The 18,308-nt window shown below is 38.7% G+C and overlaps 1 pseudogene; it reads left to right on the forward strand.

The window, feature by feature from the left end:
* LOC149206695 (calcium-transporting ATPase, endoplasmic reticulum-type-like) overlaps positions 1-18,308 on the forward strand; it is a 183,342-nt pseudogene that overhangs the window by 22,242 nt on the left and 142,792 nt on the right.

Below are 18,308 nucleotides of genomic sequence, written 5' to 3' on the forward strand. Positions count from 1 at the left end.
TCCTAAAATTATTCCTTATATGGATCATCTTTGTCCCCCCTATTGATCATTATTTTTCAAGGCAACAGAATTGAACTCTCCAATTGCATCATCGCTTTTCAAAACAATGCTTCAGTATTTCTAGGTGATTGTCGAATCAGTCTCTACTCAAGTCCATGAAATCCTTGATTTATATGCATCACACAAACTTATTTTCGTAATAAAATTATAAATCCCACGTCTGCATTCCTCATCCCCGACATACCAATTCTTCAGAGTGAAACACTTTATCATTCCTCCGTCAGTGCAATAGACATCCACTACTATGGCATGGATATGATTGGTGTCATAAAATGGTGCATTACATCCTTCAATATATGTCATATAAATCCTCTCACCTCACATAAATCCTATCATCTACAACAATAAGAGTCCTCTCAAACTGCTTGGTATCCAGCTCATTCATCTTGGAATAAGTGGATATTTCTATTGGTGACAAAGTGTGCTTCGGGATTTAATAGAAGGAGCTATCACTTAAAAAAATACAATGCAACATAATAGTTATCAGCAGGAGGAACAACCCTACCAAGCTATTTCCTAACTAGATCAAGATACTCCTGAATTACCTCTTATAACGAACAAACAATAACCTCAACTTCCTATAGAGTCTACCTATGCATGGTAGCAATGAAAACATTGTCCAAAACAATATGTACAACAACGTTGGTCAATCACTTCTTCTAATCAATGACATGCAAAGCTTTTGGAAAGTATCAAGTAGGTCAGGGTCCACCTCATCCAGGCTCCTCTTCTTCTTCTACTCTCTTTGTTTAGGTTCAAAATAATAACAAAGGTCTTGGAAATTGATGAGTGAGTAAAAGTTATCAGACCATTTCGTTTCTTTGTTTTTAATCAATTTATATAAGCATTGAGTCTAAATTGCAAAATCCATTCAGGTTCCTTGTTTTTAGCTGAAATTAACATAAGGTTTTGAGAGTTGTAAGGTTTAATGAATCTAAGTTTATTCTAATTAAAATATAGTACATGGTTTAAAAATGTAGGCATTGAGATTAAAATCTAAGGATGAAACATAAAATATTTTATGTTCATGATTACTAGCAATTTTAATTTCATGTAACAAAGTTTGAGGAAGGTCTAGTATTTGCATCCTACTAGAAACTTTCCTTGCATCACTCGAACCCTTTGAATTTGGGCATGGTAGATTCCATTACACAAACAATCAACCACTAAAAAGAAAGGTGAAAAGAAAAAATAAAATTTCATGCATTCTGACCCTAGAAAAGTTAGGGAGGAGTGAAATGATCTGTGCAATAAGAACATGCAAAATGCTTACTTGTCCATTGTATTTTGATCAATTGTTGGCTGCAATCAAGCTCCGCATTATCAGAATCATTAAACCCTTTGTACAATAAGGACATAAAAAGTGCTTACTTGTGCATTTTCTTTTGATGAATTGTTGGCAACAATCAAGATTTGCATTATAATAATCATTAAACCCTCAACTCTAGATGAATTTTATGCTTTGATCATATAAATGCTTGAAATTGTTTACCCAGAAGAAAAAAAATCATCTTTCGTAAAAAGGAATAACTCTCGAGAGTCCAAATTCATACCTATGTACAAATGGCCAAAATCTCCATGCCCAATGACCTTCCCTTCCTCCATCTAATCTTTGATGCCCTCCTAAGGTGTTTCCCATGAAAAATCCATCTATCCCATGAAATCTATAGATTGCGTTGATGGCCTTCCTTCTTTTGGAATTTCCACATAGATGCCAACAAGGCAGAGAAAAATGTAGTGCTACAATGTGATGTTTTAATCTATGAATATTTTTATTTTAACCCAAAGCTAAGCTGGAAAAGAAAAAGAAAAGAAATTTTTATAATGGAAAAAATAAAATAAATATTTATAATATAAAATAAAATATTTAAATTGAAATTGGGTTAAATGATTTATTTTTCATAAAAATTTATTAATTTTGGGTAAGACGCTAAATTAAAAAGAAGAAGAAAAAGTTTAAAATGATATTGGGATGAGTGTAAACATTTAAATATGGCCGCAATTAATAATAAAAAGTTAAATTAATAAAAACAATAAAATTCAATTTTTTATATTTTGATTTTGTTATTAGCTTGTGAATAGGCTTTGTTACAATACCATGGGCCAATACCATGGCTTATCAATACTACAAGTCCAAATACCATAACGTATTTCACAACCAAAATATTTTATAAAAATATGACAAGATTATTAATTGTGGATATTCATCCCCACATTACGATAGATATTATTAACTTGTAAAAAATAGCCTTTGTTACAATACCATGGGTCAATACCATGGATTATCAATACCACATTCCCAAAGAACATAAATTATTTCACAATCAAACTATTTTATAACAATATGAAAAGATTGTTAACCATGGATATTCATGCCCACTTTACCATGGATATGAACTTGTAAATCTGCTTTTTTACAATACCATGGGCCGATACCATGCCTTATCAATACCACATGCCAAAAAACCATAACTTATTTCACAATAAAATATTTTATTTTAATTTAATTTTACAACATTTTTTTAATTGAATATATATATATATATCTATATATATATATATATATATATATATATATATATATATATATATATATATATATATATATATATATATAACAATCATAGATCCATCTTAGCTAAGGATCGAAGGGATGAGAGCAATCAAATTGACTAATTATAATAGATTAAATATAGTGCATGATTTTTTAAAGTTTTTTCATTATTTTATTTTCTTTGACATGTTTGATCCAAAATATAGGTTTAATAGTTTACAACCAATTAAGTTTTTTAATTCTTAAACACAATACAATGTGATCAAATTTAAGAGAGAGTTGGGGAGGGGATCGAGAGAGGGAGGAAGATAGTGAAAAAGTTGGAGGGCAAAGGGAGAGAGTGAGGTGGGAGAGAGGGAGTGAGAGGAAGGAAGAGAGAGAGATGGAGTTGGAGTGGGAGAGAGTGATAGGAAATAACAAAGACATATAGAGATAAAGGTGGAGAGAGAGAGGAGTGAGAAGGGAGAGATGGAGAGGGAGTGATGGAGAGAGGAGAGGAGGGAAGAGAAAGAATATGAGAGGATAGAGATAGGAGAGAAAGGGAAGGGAGAGAGATGGAGAAATAGAGATGGAGAAGGACAAGGGGGGGGGAGATATTTATAGAGTTGGATGGAAGAGAGAGAGAGGGAGAGTGATTTGTGGGGGAGAGATAGAAGGAGGTGGAAGATAAGGGACAGAGAGGAAGGAAGATAGAGATGAGGACTGAGAGGTGGAATTGGAGGGGGTAGGAGAGGAAGGGAACAAGAAAAACATAGAGGGAGAAAGGTGGAGAGAGTGAGAGGGTGACAAGGGAGTCATGGAGAGAGAGTGAGGGAGAGAGGAGAGCAGGAGGGAATAGATAGAATGACATAGATAGAGAGGGATAGAATGGGAAGAGAGAGATAGACATAGAAGGGAAAGAGAGGGAGAAAGAGTGTGTGTATGTTTGGGGGGTGAGATAGAGAGAGAGAATAAAAAAGAGACACATATACAAATATAGATATTATATATTATTATATAACCAACCTAGATCCATATTAACCCTATAACTATCAAGTGCCAAGAGGGATCCAATCTCTATAGGTGCAAACCTTTCCTCAAGTTTTGCACTAGAAAAACAAGTTTTCACCTCGAGAGATTGGATACCTCTTGGCACTTGATAGATCCAGAGTTAAGATGGATCTAGGTTAGTTAATATGAAATTAAAGTACTTTTTGTTTGATATTATAGTCTTAAAAATTAAAATTTCTCTTCAAATTAATTTCAAATTGGAACTAGATCCAATTAGATTCAATGAATAGATTTTTTAAAAATACATAAAATATTATTTTTTATTAAAAAATATATTTTTATTACAAATTATTAGAGATAAATAATGCAAAGTTGACTCACTTATACACCGTGTGAGGATGAATAAGTGTTTAAGGAAGGATAACCTTTCAACCAACCTTTAACAACCTTTTGAATCCCCTATCACTTGTAAGTTAAGATTTCTTGATACAATTAAGATGACTAACATAAAAAACTAATTCATATTATTGTAGTACTTGTTAGGTAGTTATATTTTTGTGAATTAGTCATTCATTTTAGTCACTTTTAGTTGTATAACTTATTAGCTAGTCACATATTTCAACCCGTGACTAAATTAGTGATTTATGTTAGTTATTTTTAGTTCTATCACTTAGGATTGCACATTTTTGGTAGTATTTCACTTGGAAAAGTTGTGGTGACTAAATTTTTTAGTCACCTGGTCAGTAATTTCTCATTTTCTACTAGTGATATTAAATTGGTTGGCACATAATATCGTTCCAAATTTGGAAACTCTAGTAGGAATTGTTGCAGTTTGCAATGATGCAGGGATATCTTATCAATGTCACCAGTTCCATTCTACTGGAATGCCAACCGAGGTAGATTTGAAGGATAGTACTTACATAATTTATTGATTTTTATATTGGTTTTCATGTCATCTTCTACCATTTGAAAATGTCAGGGTCAATTTGGAAGTACTAAAATAGGCACCAAAGAGCATTTTGCAGAGGATTAATGGGCTAAATGAATTCTCTAGTTTGTAGCAACTAGAAGGGCATAATAAAAGCACCCTAAAGTATGGATGACACCCGATAATGATATATAATTTTGATTTATAATGATTCGTGGATTCTTGAAGAAAATAAACATGTAATTTTTTCTATCATTTGTTGTTCTAGCATAACCTGTTTGTTTCTTTCTCACGGCTTGTATAAAGGTCTTGATTAAAAAGGTGGGAGTTCCATATCCAAAGGTAGGCGATGGAAGTGTCATTGTCAAAAATATCGAAGTAAGATTACATTAGTGCTTGTGCCAATGTTTTGATTTAATCATGTGATTTAGAATTTATCACTCTCATCTTTCTGCAACAATGAATTGTATACTGGAGTTATATTATCTAACTTGTTCAGCCTCATTTTTGCTTCTCTATAGGTAATTGTGATTGGTGGATACATGGATCAAAGAGGTTGGCTTTGTTGTTGTTTGATTATTATCAGAAATCATTGAGCGTTATTGTTAGGGAACCTTCTAGATAAAATAATCTCTTAGTAAAGGTTGTTATTTTCTAAAAATGTTTTGTTATTGTCCTTTTCAATCCTACGTTAAACAAGGTTATCTAGCATGTGGCATGCTTTTGTAATCTCTCGATTTCCATTATATATATACTAAAAATTTCTCAATTTTGTTGATATATCTTAATTTTTTTGTTTTCCCTACATGACAATCTTAGTTTGAAGCATTTGTTTTGTGTTACTTTGCATTATATCTTACTAGTAAGTTGTACCATGTACCATTCTAATGTTAAGGCCTGAGATATCTTGTTAAATGTTAACAATAAATTTTTTGACTTGAAAATATATATTGCATATTCCCTTTACTCCTGGGTGAAGTATATCTTATAGCTAGACTTATCAGTGTTACTTAATATGAATAACTATAATGCCTGGAAACTATTGCCATGGGAATGATCATAGAAAAACTATTATGATCTAGATATGGGAAACAATATTAGAAAGATATCAAGATCGTGGATATTGAGTGGGTTGATATTTTTTCATTTCCTTTATTAACTTGTATGTTTCACTAGAAAAACAGTTTAGGATACCTTTGCTCGGTGATATCAATGTCTATCTTTTTTGCAGGATGTTGTGGAAAATCTATTGGAAATGAGTGATCTTAAGCAACTTGACAATAGAACAATTTTTGAATTAGACCATGCATCAAGGGAATATTCTTAATGAAGCTTCATGAAATGAGTTTGAAGGCTCTACATTGTTTGGGCCTAGCATACAAGGATGAATTCATAATGATCATAGAAAAACTATTATGATATAGGCATGGGAAACAATATTCAAAAGATATAAAGATCGTGGATATCGAGGGGGTTGATAATTTTGCATTTCCTTTATTAACTGGTATGTTTCACCAGAAAAATAGTTCAATGTACCTTTCTTCGGTGATATCAATGTCTAGTTTTTTTGCAGGTTGTTATGGAAAATCTACTTGAAATGAGCACTTTTCAACAATTTATAGATAGAATAATTATTGAATTGGACCATGAATCGAGGGAATTATTCTTGATGCCTCATGAAATGAGTTCAAAGGCTCTACGTTGTTTGGGACTGGAACACAAGGATGAATTGGGAGAGCTCAATTACTATAATAGAGAGAAGCATCCCACTCATATGAAATTGTTGGACCCAACGAATTATTCCAGTATCAAAAGTGACCTTATCCTTGATTGTTTAGTTGGATTAAGAGTAAGTTCTGTCATGTTGGATTATCATGCCCATTTTTTTGTCTCTTACCTTTAACTCACCGTGATATTTAAATTATGGCTTATCATGGGACTTATTATATTTATTTATCCCCATTTTCTTCCCTTACGTCTGTGTTAGGCTTCCTGTTGTCATGAAGATGTTGTATTATCTTTAGTGAATTTCTTGACATTGACTTGAAACTAACATGATCCTCCTCGTGAAGAAGTTCACAGTGCAATATAGGATTATTGAGATGCAGGTATTCAAGTAATGGTGATTACTAGTGATAACAATTCCATAGTTGAAGCCATATGTCGAGATGTCGGTGTCTTCGATGAAGGAGAGGATCTAAGTGATAAAAAACTTACATGAAGAGAATTCGCGGAATTATCTTTTGATAAGAATGTTGAAATTTTTGCAAAATGTTGGGAATAGGTTCCTCCAAGAGTCAGTTTTGGGCCTAAAAGCCCATGGTTTGGGGCAGAAAGCCCAAATTTTGTAATAAAGATGTAAAGTCTCCACATTTTGTGGTTGCAGAGCATGAAGATGTCAAGAGTCATAAAGGGTTGTCTGCCCTTCTTTTGTAAAGTCTCATGTCGGCTATAAAGATCTACCCATGGTCCACAGACCATGGGATTGCATAAAAAGGGAGTCCTAGAAGAGTCTAAGGCAGAGGAGGAAAAAGGGGGAAGTAAGAAGGAAATAGTTTGTGAGTAGAAAGTTCTAAGTGTTCTTGGGTCTTAGCGTATGTAGAGGCTCTCTAGCTGAGTGTGCAGAGGCCTAAGGTGGAAGTTTGCAGATGAGTGTGCGGACCCCTGCAGTTGTGTGCGTAGGGTGGATAGGGTCTGTATTGAACTTGAGATATCAATAAAGAGAAGTATTCTACAATCGCTGTGTATTTTGTATCTGTTTAATGCATCTGATTATATTATGTTATGATCTGGGTTTACATTATAATGCTTACTTGAAGCATTAATGTATTTGGTTATAGTTGTTAATTGAATGCAAGCAAGAATATAGATTTACATGAAGATAACTAAAAATGCATGGTAGAGTAGGTAACACCTAAGATAACTTGGGAACTTATATAGTAATGTAGCCACAGAGGCACGTAAGTTTCTAGAGCTATGGTTAGGGCTACATGAAGATTAGTCGGTTACCTTCGTGGAGGTACTGAAGAATAGAATAGAAGGAGCATTAATAAGACCTAAAGGCTTATAAATCTGCACAAAGGCAGGATCAGGAAGTGTATATCGACATCACGACCATCTTAGGGTGCAGAAACTTGGTTCCTACATCCCCCCATACTTCTTCAGGTGAGACTTTGGTTCATGCTACGTTGGCTGATGTCAAAAGGACCAGTAGTGTAGGGATTTGCTTGGCTTACTAACGTTGAACCTGGGTCAGGGCCCATCAAGCCAACAAATGGTTCCGTTGTCGGGATGAGGATCTGCATAACGAGATGTGTGATGTCATATTTTTGTAATCCAACTAAAAAATAAATTGAAACCTAGTTGGATAGAAAGATCCATGAACTCACGGCTCAAGAAAACAAGAATCCTTGATTGACGAAAGAACAATGGTTGGACAGATACTTGTACACAAAAATGCACTAAATCTTCTTTTGTTCCTTCCCAGTTGAGTTATATGAGTGGATTGCGAAGTTGGTAGACGACCAAGGAAGGTGGAGGCTTGACAGTCCGATTTTTTGGACACTGGAACTAGTAAGGAGGCTGGAAGCTTCTGAAGATAAGATCACACGTGCTATCGACCATTGGCTCGACCACATCATGGGAGGATTTGTGATAGAGTTCGTGGTCGATATCTTTGTCGGTTACAGCGAAGCAGAGAGCCACATCTTTAAAGGACTGCGATGTAAGTATTTAAAATCACCGAGTACTTGGATTAAGATGCTCTGGTGTGAACAGTGGGTTATGCGATTACCTTGATGTTTGGAGCTATGTGAAGTGGAAAGCCTTTTAGGGACAGAGGAAGAAAGGGCCCTGAATATAGCCCGCTTATTGTACCTGCGTTGAGTGACAATGAGGGAGTAGCGCAGGCTTCTCTGTGAAGTGTAGTTAAATTGATAAACTAGGGGTTATCACGAATACTACATCCACCCACACCACCTCCATCTTCACCACCATCACCTGCGACCTCGCCCACACCACCACCGCCTCCACCACAGTTCAGTATGGTGAATTCTGTAAAACTGCCATTGTTTGAAGGCTTGGGAAATGAGGACCTAGACCAATTTTGGTTCGTCATAAAGGCTGTATCGGAAGCTCAGGGTGACATAGATGATCACATGAAGAAGGTGATGTTAGTTAGTGCTTTGCAGGATCGCACGCTAACCTTGTTCATCAAGTACTCTAATGATAACTAGGTAGCTACGCTGGCAAAGATCCCTACTGTGCTGAATAAATAATTCAGTAGGCCTAGTTCTAAAGCGTAGTTGATTGTGGGATTCAAGGAAATCGCGATGAAACTAGGTGAGACCCCTTGGGAATTGGATCAGAGATTGAAGTGTAAAATCCACGAAGCTAATATGAATTTAATAGATGGGCAACACCGCAAATGGTTTAGGGTTTCGCTCCTGCCTCACCTAAGGATTGCACTATCACAACAGAAGATTACGACTCAGGAAGAAGCTTTGGAGATTGCAATGAGACTACATAAAACATTGATGCAAGATCCGAATCTGGGGGATTAGCAGATTCATGCACAGTTGCAAAGCCTTTGTCTCGAAATGCAAAGTCTGAAGTAGGATAAAACAACTCAGCCAGAGGTGCACTAAGAAGTTTGGTGCATAAAATGCAACAGTCGGGGGCATGACAACGATCACTGCCCAGTCTTCACGAACTATGTTCCAGTAGGAGGACCAATGCCTCTACAAATGGAAGCCATTGCAGGGCCAAGTGTAGGGCCTGCATTATGGTGTGATGCATGTCAGATAGTAGGGAAACATATGACTGATAATTGTCATTTTCTACAGAAATTTTTATAAACACCGCAACAACTGTTCTACAATTTTTGTCAATCAGTAGGCCATGACAAGTGAAATTTTCGAAGTTATGAATTGATGATGGATAGGACACTTACATATAGGGTGCAGGCAAAAATGCGGCCTCTAGACCAAGGCGTTAGGGGAACGTGAGGTGAGTATCAGGGGCGCAGTTGAGGTCGAGGTGGAGGAGGGCCTGAGAGAGGCTGAGGGCAAATAATTTGTTACAATTGTAGAGGCCCAAGACACTACGCGAAGGACTATCTGAATCCAACATGATTTTCATGCCGCTACTGTACTCAGTTTGATCATGTGACTAATGATTACCCAATATTATTGGCTAAGATTCATGAAAAGGGGGCACAGCCTCCCTAGCAGATGCAAAACCTCTAGATGATGAGGGCTGAGCCCCATGAGGAAGACCCTAAGGTAAACATTATGCTGCGAAGCGGAACTACAATGGGGGAGGATAAAGGCAAGTAGCCTGGAGAATGCGAATGGGTCTGAAAAACACCAGAAAAGGAGACTAGGTTTGATTCAGAGTGTGCAAAAGAAACATTTATGGAAGTAAGGAAAAGCTTCGTTGAGGCCTCTACCTCAGAAAGTCAGGAGAAACTAGTTGAAGAAATGGAGCCATCCATGATTACCACATTCTTGGAGACTTGCATGAAGCTGCTCCGTGACAGTAAGGTTGTGAGTGGCCTATAGGAACTGATCAATTGGTGTGCTGGTAAGGATGGCACTACTGGTGAATTGTGCGTGGTCAGGAAACTTGGTAAGCAAAAGGCAAGGACCGGGCGGGAAATGAGACTCACTGCGCAGATAGGGTAATATGAGATGGACCAATTTATCTTGGATCTGGGGTCTGACGTGAATGTTTTTCCAAAATAGACTTGGGAAAGAATGGGGAGATCCACACTCTAATGGTCTCAGATACAGTTAAGAATTGCAAATCAACAGAAAATTATCCCAATGGGGAGGTTGTAATGGGTCACAGTTGACATTGAGGGCGCAAGTGAACTAGTGAATTTTGAGGTAATAGAGATTGTGGATGATAGCGATCCCTACCCTATGCTCCTTAGAATCGATTGGGCCACTGACATGAATGGGGTAATCAACCTGAAGAAGCAGAAAATGATATTTGAAAAGAATTCGCTCTGCATAGTGATGCCGCTAGATGCCACAGAGGGACCGCGCTATACAAAACCTGTCTGAGATTATGAAAGTGATGAAGTTTGGACCAGATTTACATGATAACGGTGTGAGACCAGGATTGGTTAAATCTGATAGTGGACAGACATATTGCATGGGATCGTGAAAGCTCCTGCACGTCATATTCGGATGAAGAATTGGAGGAATGGCATAATCGGTTACACGAAGTATCTACGATGCGTTGTAATATGAAGACCAAGACATTGCATTGTGTGTCATCTGAAGTCAGGGATTTGCCTCATTATGATGGGTTAAGTGATGTTGATTGCTTTTTGGATGCATTTGAAAGGGAAGTTCTGGAGAAACATCGCTTCCAGGCCTTGGATTAGGTACTGCGTGCTACGCCTGCAAGATGGTGGGGTACGCACAAGGATAGTTTTGTTGATTGGTGCGACTATAGGAGGATGATGAGAACACATTTTGGTCTGCCAAAAGTGTGGATGATAGATAAGTATGATGGAAGGGATGACCTGCGTAATCACCTAGCTACATGGAATAAGGCTTATGGCATAAAGCCCCAACTTGAATGGGTGCATCTGTTTTGTCATACCCTGGGTGTCATACCAATGAATTGGTTCTTGGAAACCGAGCTCTGCCATGGAACTGAAGAGTGGGACATCTTGTGCCAGGGATTTTTAATGATGTTCAGCCTTGACAATGGGTTTGACAGTATTGATATGGCACTACAGGAGGTTAAAGCAGGTATCTTTAGGATACCACAAGATCCTTTAGACCTGATCCAAATTTATTAGACTGCCTAGCTGAGCCATGCATTGGAATGTTATAACGTGATCGTTGAAGAAGAAGAAGAGGATCCTTGAAAGATTAATATTCTAGAAACTTAAGGTCAGTATGAGGTTGATGGGCTATAGATAGAGGATCTTGACATAACTGTGCTGCTGAAAACCAGGCAAGTCAACATTGGCACATAGGAGAAACCAAAATTTGAAAAGATTGGGGACTATTGGGATGATGCGATAGAAGACAAGGTTGCTGAGGTCCTCCACTAATATCAGGATTTGTTCCCCACAAATTTTTCTAATTTAAATGGGATAATAGAAGACCTGGGTTTCAGGAAGATCACCCTGAAACTAGATGCGAATCCCGTAAAACAAATACCTTACCATCATAATCCTAAGTATAAGGAAAGGGTTTGCACTGAGTTAGACAAGATGCTTGCAGCAGGAACTATTGAACCAATAGAAGAATCCAATTGGGTAAGCCCGATAGTGGTTCAGGAAAATAAACATAAAGAAGAAATAAGAATATGCATCGATCTCTGGAAGCCAAATGATGCTTGCGTGCATGAGACCTTCCTGACCCCATTCACTAAGGAGGTCCTAGATAATGTAGGTGGCCAAGAAGCATACTCTTTCATTGATGGGTTCTCTAGGTATGATGAGATCAAAATCACGCCTGAGGATAGAAGAAAGACGATGTTTGTGATGGAATGGAGATGTTTTGAGTATACTATAATGCCTTTTGGGCTAAAGAATCTGCCAACAATATTTTTCGCACGTAGTCATTGCGACATTCAAAGACTTGATTCATAAGTTCCTGGAGGTGTACTTTGACGATTAGATAGTGTTCGGATTGGTCAAGCATCATGTGGCAAGTCTGCGCTTGATGTTAGATACACGTCGGAGATATCAGATCATGCTCAATCTAAAGAAGTGGCTATTTTGTATCCATTTCACGATCCTACTGGGGCATGTGGTATCCAGATAGGGATTGATGGTAGAACTCGTGAAGACCACAGTGATAATAAACTTGGAGGCACCAAGAAATGTGAAACAACTCTGCCAACTCAAGGGAATACCAGGTACTATAGGAAGTTCATCAAGATCTATGCCCAGATCACCATCCCCAAGGTGAAATTGTTGGAAAAGGATACTATGTTCTGTTGGACTGATGAATGCTAGAAGAGCTTGGACATGCTGAAAGAGAAAGTGGTGACCGCACCAATCCTATTCTTCCCAGACTAGAAGTAGGAATTTCATGTGCACTTGGATGCCTACTATATTGCACTGGGGGGTGTGCTAACACAGGCGGGCAAGGGGGAATTGGACCATCCTATAGCATTTCGGAGTAGGAAGTTGTCCAAGGATGAGAAGAATTATTCCACTACAAAGTGCGAAGGAATAGCCATGGTATACGTGCTCCAAAAGTTCAGGAACTATACACTGGGTGGACATTTTAAGATATATATAGATCATTCTATGTTGAAATACCTTGTCAATAAGCCTGTGTTGGGGGGAAAGATCTGCAGATGGTTTTTGTTGTTCTAGGAGTATGATTTTGAAGTTATTGTGAAGCCTGGATGATTGAACATGGGACCAGATCATCTGTCGTGCATAAAAATGGGAGAGGAGCCCATTAATTTGGAGGAAGGATGCCTGACACACAGCTCTTTGCAGTGCGCATCGTAGATAGTCAATTTGAAGATATCATACATTTCCTGACAATGGGAAGTGCTCTAGAAGGGTATACAAGCCAGCAGAAGGAGTTAGTAGTGTGCGCAACAGACTTCTTCGTCATTGCGGGACACTTATACAATATGGGGTCAGACGAGATATTGCGATGTTATATACCTGAACTTGGGTGAAATAGCATCCTCACAGAGGCTGATGGAGGAGCTATAGGAGGACATTATGCAAGAAAAGAAGCAATGTAGAAGTTTCTGCGTGCTGGATTGTGGTTTCCAACTCTGCATAAGGATGCGAAATCATATTGTAGGGCTTGTGACGCATGTCAAGGGACTGGTAGGCCATCACGGAGCAATGAACTACCATTGATGCCATAGGTGACATTAAAACCATTCAAGAGATGGGTGATTGACTTTGTGGCCCAATTCAACATTCGGGAAAGAAGACAGGTGCATGGTACATCATCACTGCGACTGAGTTCTTGACCAGGTGGGCAGAGGCGCAGCCTGTGAAGGACTATATAGGCACAACAACAACACATTTTATTTTTGAATATGTATTGACAAGATTTGGCTATCCAAATATCTTGATGAGCGATTGTGGTACGCACTTTTTTAATGAAACAATCAGTGCGTTGACAGGAGAATTTTAGGTGTATCATCAGATGAGCATGCCTTATCACCTGCAGGCCAATAGGATGGTGGAAGCCTTCAATGAGATACTAGAGAATGCATTGAGAAAGGTCTATAATGCTCAGATAAGTGACTGGGATGTGTGCGTACCAGCAGTGCTATGGGCCTATAGAAGTTGTTTGGGAAAACGCCTTTTAGATTCGCGTATGGCATAGAAGATGTGATGCCAATGGAATACATTGTACCTATTCTGTGCATAGAAACACTCACAAGAATGGTGGACCACAGAGCCTTGGAAGAGAGCCTCGCGCAGCTAGCTAAGCTTGAGGAGGACCGATTTCTAGCTGGATTTTATCAACAAGTTCAAAAGGAGCGCGAAAAGTCATGGCATGATCGACACATTAAACTGTGCACCTTCAAGGTAAGTGATCTGGTTTTGTTATATGACAAAAAGTTTGATAAATTTCTAGGGAAATTTAGGATGCATTGGCTAGGGCCCTATGTCATCAAAGAGATTATTGAAGGTGGAGTAGTTTAGTTGGTTAAGTTAAATGGGGATCCCTTCCCAAGAAAGGTGAATGGTAGCCGATTGAAGCCATACATTGGTGATCTAGCTAGGTGACTATATGAAGGTAGCACAGTCTTAATTCTCTAGGAAGCTGAAAGGAGGTGCGGGAATATAAACTACACTGCCCAGGTTGGGGAACTGCACGGTGAGGAAATAGCGCGGAATGAGGAGATATCATAGGGACCACACAAGCATGCAGAAGGTTCCACTACATAGGAAAAAACCAAGCAGGTCAGCCAGAAAGTGACCGTTAAAGTCATTATTCATGATTTGATGACGAAAAAATAGCCAAATGGAGCGGGGGGGTGACATTTAAGACGAAATTTATGGGTGAGATCCTTAAAAATCTGTTGCCGATTTGAATTCAAATTTGCCTATAAATCACATGTGGCTTCCCAATGAAGAACACTTGGCATTTTGATCATTGAGTTGTTGAGCTCTCAAGCGCGTATGAACCATGAATTCTTTGAAGCTCTGATAGTGAGTTCAACATTTGAGCAATTTCCAAAGGAGACATAAGAACTGTTGAATAGCATCATGGTGACACTGACAAAAACTGTAGATATTGGAGAAGTAGTGACAGTCGAAGAGGTTGTGCCAGAGGTTTCTATGAAAGCAGATGGAGCTTCTTCGGAGGTTGCAAAGATACCAGCTAAAGTCGCCAAGTTGCCACGGTCAGCTCGTCCAAGGCCTACCGTAACCCAAAAGAGTGCGAAAAGAGAGAAAGGCAAGCATGGCATGACACCGTAGTCGGTGCGTGTGTCACCTAGGAGAAACTCACCGAAGGACAAGCCCACCACACAAGAAAAGGGAAAAATAATTAACCTAGAACTGGAGGAGGGAGAAATTAAGGATGTCCCAATGGATGATGAGGATCTTGGGGTGGAAACGAAGGACATTGAAGTTGATGGGTCTGACCCCATTACTAAATTTCCTAAGTACGTTCCTCCATGCAAGGGCAAGGCCAATGTGCTTAAGGAAATTGATGAGAGCAAGGTCACCATGTACACACCCCTGCTACCGGACCAAATTGTTTTAGAAGGACCGCGCTTGGGATGAATTCCACTATTGAAATTGGAGGATTGGGACTTAGCTGACACTGAACGATTCCCTCACTTGGCGACAGACCAGCTAATGCATCGCATTTTCCATAAGACCACCGGGATGACCGCGCTGGAACCACAGAAGTGGCTCAAAGGCATGGATAAGGAAAGCCTACTCAACCTACTATGGGTTCTGCATTACAATCGCACACCCATTACCTTGCTAGTAATCAAGCAGCTACTATGCTTGGTACATGATGGGCATCTATGGCTGGAGGAGCCAATACCCATCACTGATAGACTGATCCATAGTATCACGAGGCTTCCATACTCAGGGGAGAATCTGATTGTGATGTTTGCTGGAAAGGCGGGTGAGAAAATCCTCACAAAGGCCATGAAGAAGAAGTTCGGATTAGTAAAGAAGCTGGTCGACTATGCTATTACAAGTATTTCTGACCCTGCAGTCGAAGTGGCCACACAGATTTTGGTAAGGAAGGTCATACGGAAGTCTTGCTCCGATGAAGTACCGATTCCCGTTGTGGATCTAGTGGCCCAATGCACGGAGGGGGTTCAGTTTAATTTGGCATGCTACCTCTGCGGTGAGTTTCTCATGAACTATTGCAAGGTGCGGGATCTCAGAAATACCTTCCACTATGGATGGCTCTTGCTGTCCGTTCTGTTGGTAGCCTCGGAGCTACTTGAAGATAGTTAATTTCCCTTAGTCTCACTGGACCTACTTGAGGATGTGAAGTATGCTTCGCTGTGGACGACTAAGGATCCTTAGTGGATCACGGACATCAAAATATTTTAGATCTTAATGGAGATGAACATGCACATGGCCACCAACCAAAAGCTATGGCTGTCGCCTACTATATTTCATAAATTGCAGGTGTATGGAAAATTCAAGGCTGATTTCCACCATGTATCAATAAGGGTGCGAAAGGACTCCGAGCACAAGTGACATGACTTGCCCTACTTGGTGATGGATGATGTGATTCAAGCGTTCATTGACAGCTAGCCAACAGAATGGCACAATGCCTCAGACTTGACTGCGGGATCTAGCAAGACACCTGCGTAGCAGAAGAAGGAAGAATCCAAGCTCAAAATGGAGTAGTTGGCTGATAAAAGGAGAAAGGAGGTTGATGATAAGGCTAAGGCAGACTGTGCAGGAAATAGGAGGATAGACAAGAGGAGAGGAGTGCAGATCTGATAAAGAGAAGTATCCCTCCCTAGAGGCAGAGAAGGACTGAGCGGACCTGTCTTCCATTCCATATCAAGCATCCAAGGGTGTGGAGTATTGAAGAAGATATGGTTTTATTGACTATTTTGCCATCTTTTCCTTAGAACTCGTAACATCTTTGCATCATGAACTAGGTAGATAATGGGAAATCATGATAAAATCTATAAAGATTTATATGAAACATAAAAACGCTAATAATTGCCATTTCTTATGCAGGAAAAGGGAAAAACTAAAGATTGCCGCTCCAAAGAAAAACACAGGGCCAAGCTAACCGCTATCCCTTTGGCGGGGAACCATATGCAACAAGGCGATCTAAGTTAAAACACCTCAGCCAAGGAAAGGAAAAGGAGATATCGACTCGACGCAAGAAAATGACCGGATAACTAAGGATTAACAGCTTGGCGATTCCCTCAGGATCCTTTGATCTTGAGGGATCCCTGCTTAACTATTTTTGCATCCTTGATATCTCCGCTTCAACTATTATAAGTAGGGGCAGCACTGTTAGCCCGGGGGGGGGGGACTATTAATTTGTCATGTAACTTTTCTCTGTACTTGAACTTTGATCATTGACTCTCGTTGAGAAGAGATCTACTATAACTCTATTTCAATGCTTTAATATAAATCTGGTTGTTGTTCCATCTGTGATTTTGAAATAACTTCAAGCGGTGTATCCTTGGAGGCTAAGGGCCCAACCCTGGTGGAACACTTGCTCCTGTATCATTATCTTTAGTTCGTGTGTGGTTTGTATTATCAGTTGCAATCGGTAATCTGGTGTATTTTGTTATTTTATATCATAGCTCTGTTATATTTTATATATCACTCTCTGCAACAGGAAAGTCATATTGTGCATTTTGATCTTATAACACATTATTGTTCCTGTAAAGTCATTAATGTAACATCACTGTTCTTTACAGAATGCTATTGTTGTTCAATTGCAAAGTAACCGAGCAGTAATTTTCTTAATTTGGTACTACTGTATTCGTCTATGGTTTATACTTCATACGATTGCTGTTCAATTGACATTGTTGTTCCATTATGAATTGTGACTGTTACCCTTTCTAACCGGGATCAATACTTGTGGTATCAGACTCAGATTAATGTTTTTCTTAATATTTCTATGTGCTGTGTGTATTATTTATCTCGACATAGTGTATCTACAATTGGTACTATGTGTTGTTCTATATTTCATTGTGAATTGGTTGCCGTTCCATTTCTATTGCTGTCTGATTTATCCTTTGAGTAAAGATTGATATTTGATTTCCATAGGATAAGGTTGTTGTACTTGTTTCCATAGATTAAGGTTTTATTGTTCATCAGACTTAGTTCTTGTTACATTTTCTAGTTGCTATTCCATTTCTCAATTGTTGTTCCATTTCCTGTTATTTGCGTTATTGATTGCTTTGGTATGCAGAACGATTTGAAACTGTAGTGGGCATTGGCATTTGTTGTCTAGTCCCCAAATTGATGATCTATTCTTTGATTACATTTGGTTACATCAGTTTCCAAACGGATGAGTTATTTTTACTGGACCCTTGACTGATAAATTGCTTAGTTTTCTGAATGCATGATTTAGGCTTCAAAGTATTTTGCTGTAAGTAGATTTTCTTTCAAGCATTCGTTTACTCTTGTATTTTCTTGAGCACTATACTACTAGCATTACTTTGACAAATGACAGCCTCAAACTGAGTACACTCTTTGAGATAACAAATCATTCCTGGATTGACAAGTTAATGTGAGGTTATTAGAGGTGAAAAAGACCCTTTTTACGGCTCGACATTTTGGCGTCATTGTCGGGGAAGAGT

This window comes from Pinus tabuliformis, chromosome 1_2 (genome assembly GCF_031772625.1).
Source record: "Pinus tabuliformis cultivar Carrire ecotype Pingquan chromosome 1_2, CPIR1, whole genome shotgun sequence".
Lineage (NCBI taxonomy): Eukaryota > Viridiplantae > Streptophyta > Pinopsida > Pinales > Pinaceae > Pinus > Pinus tabuliformis.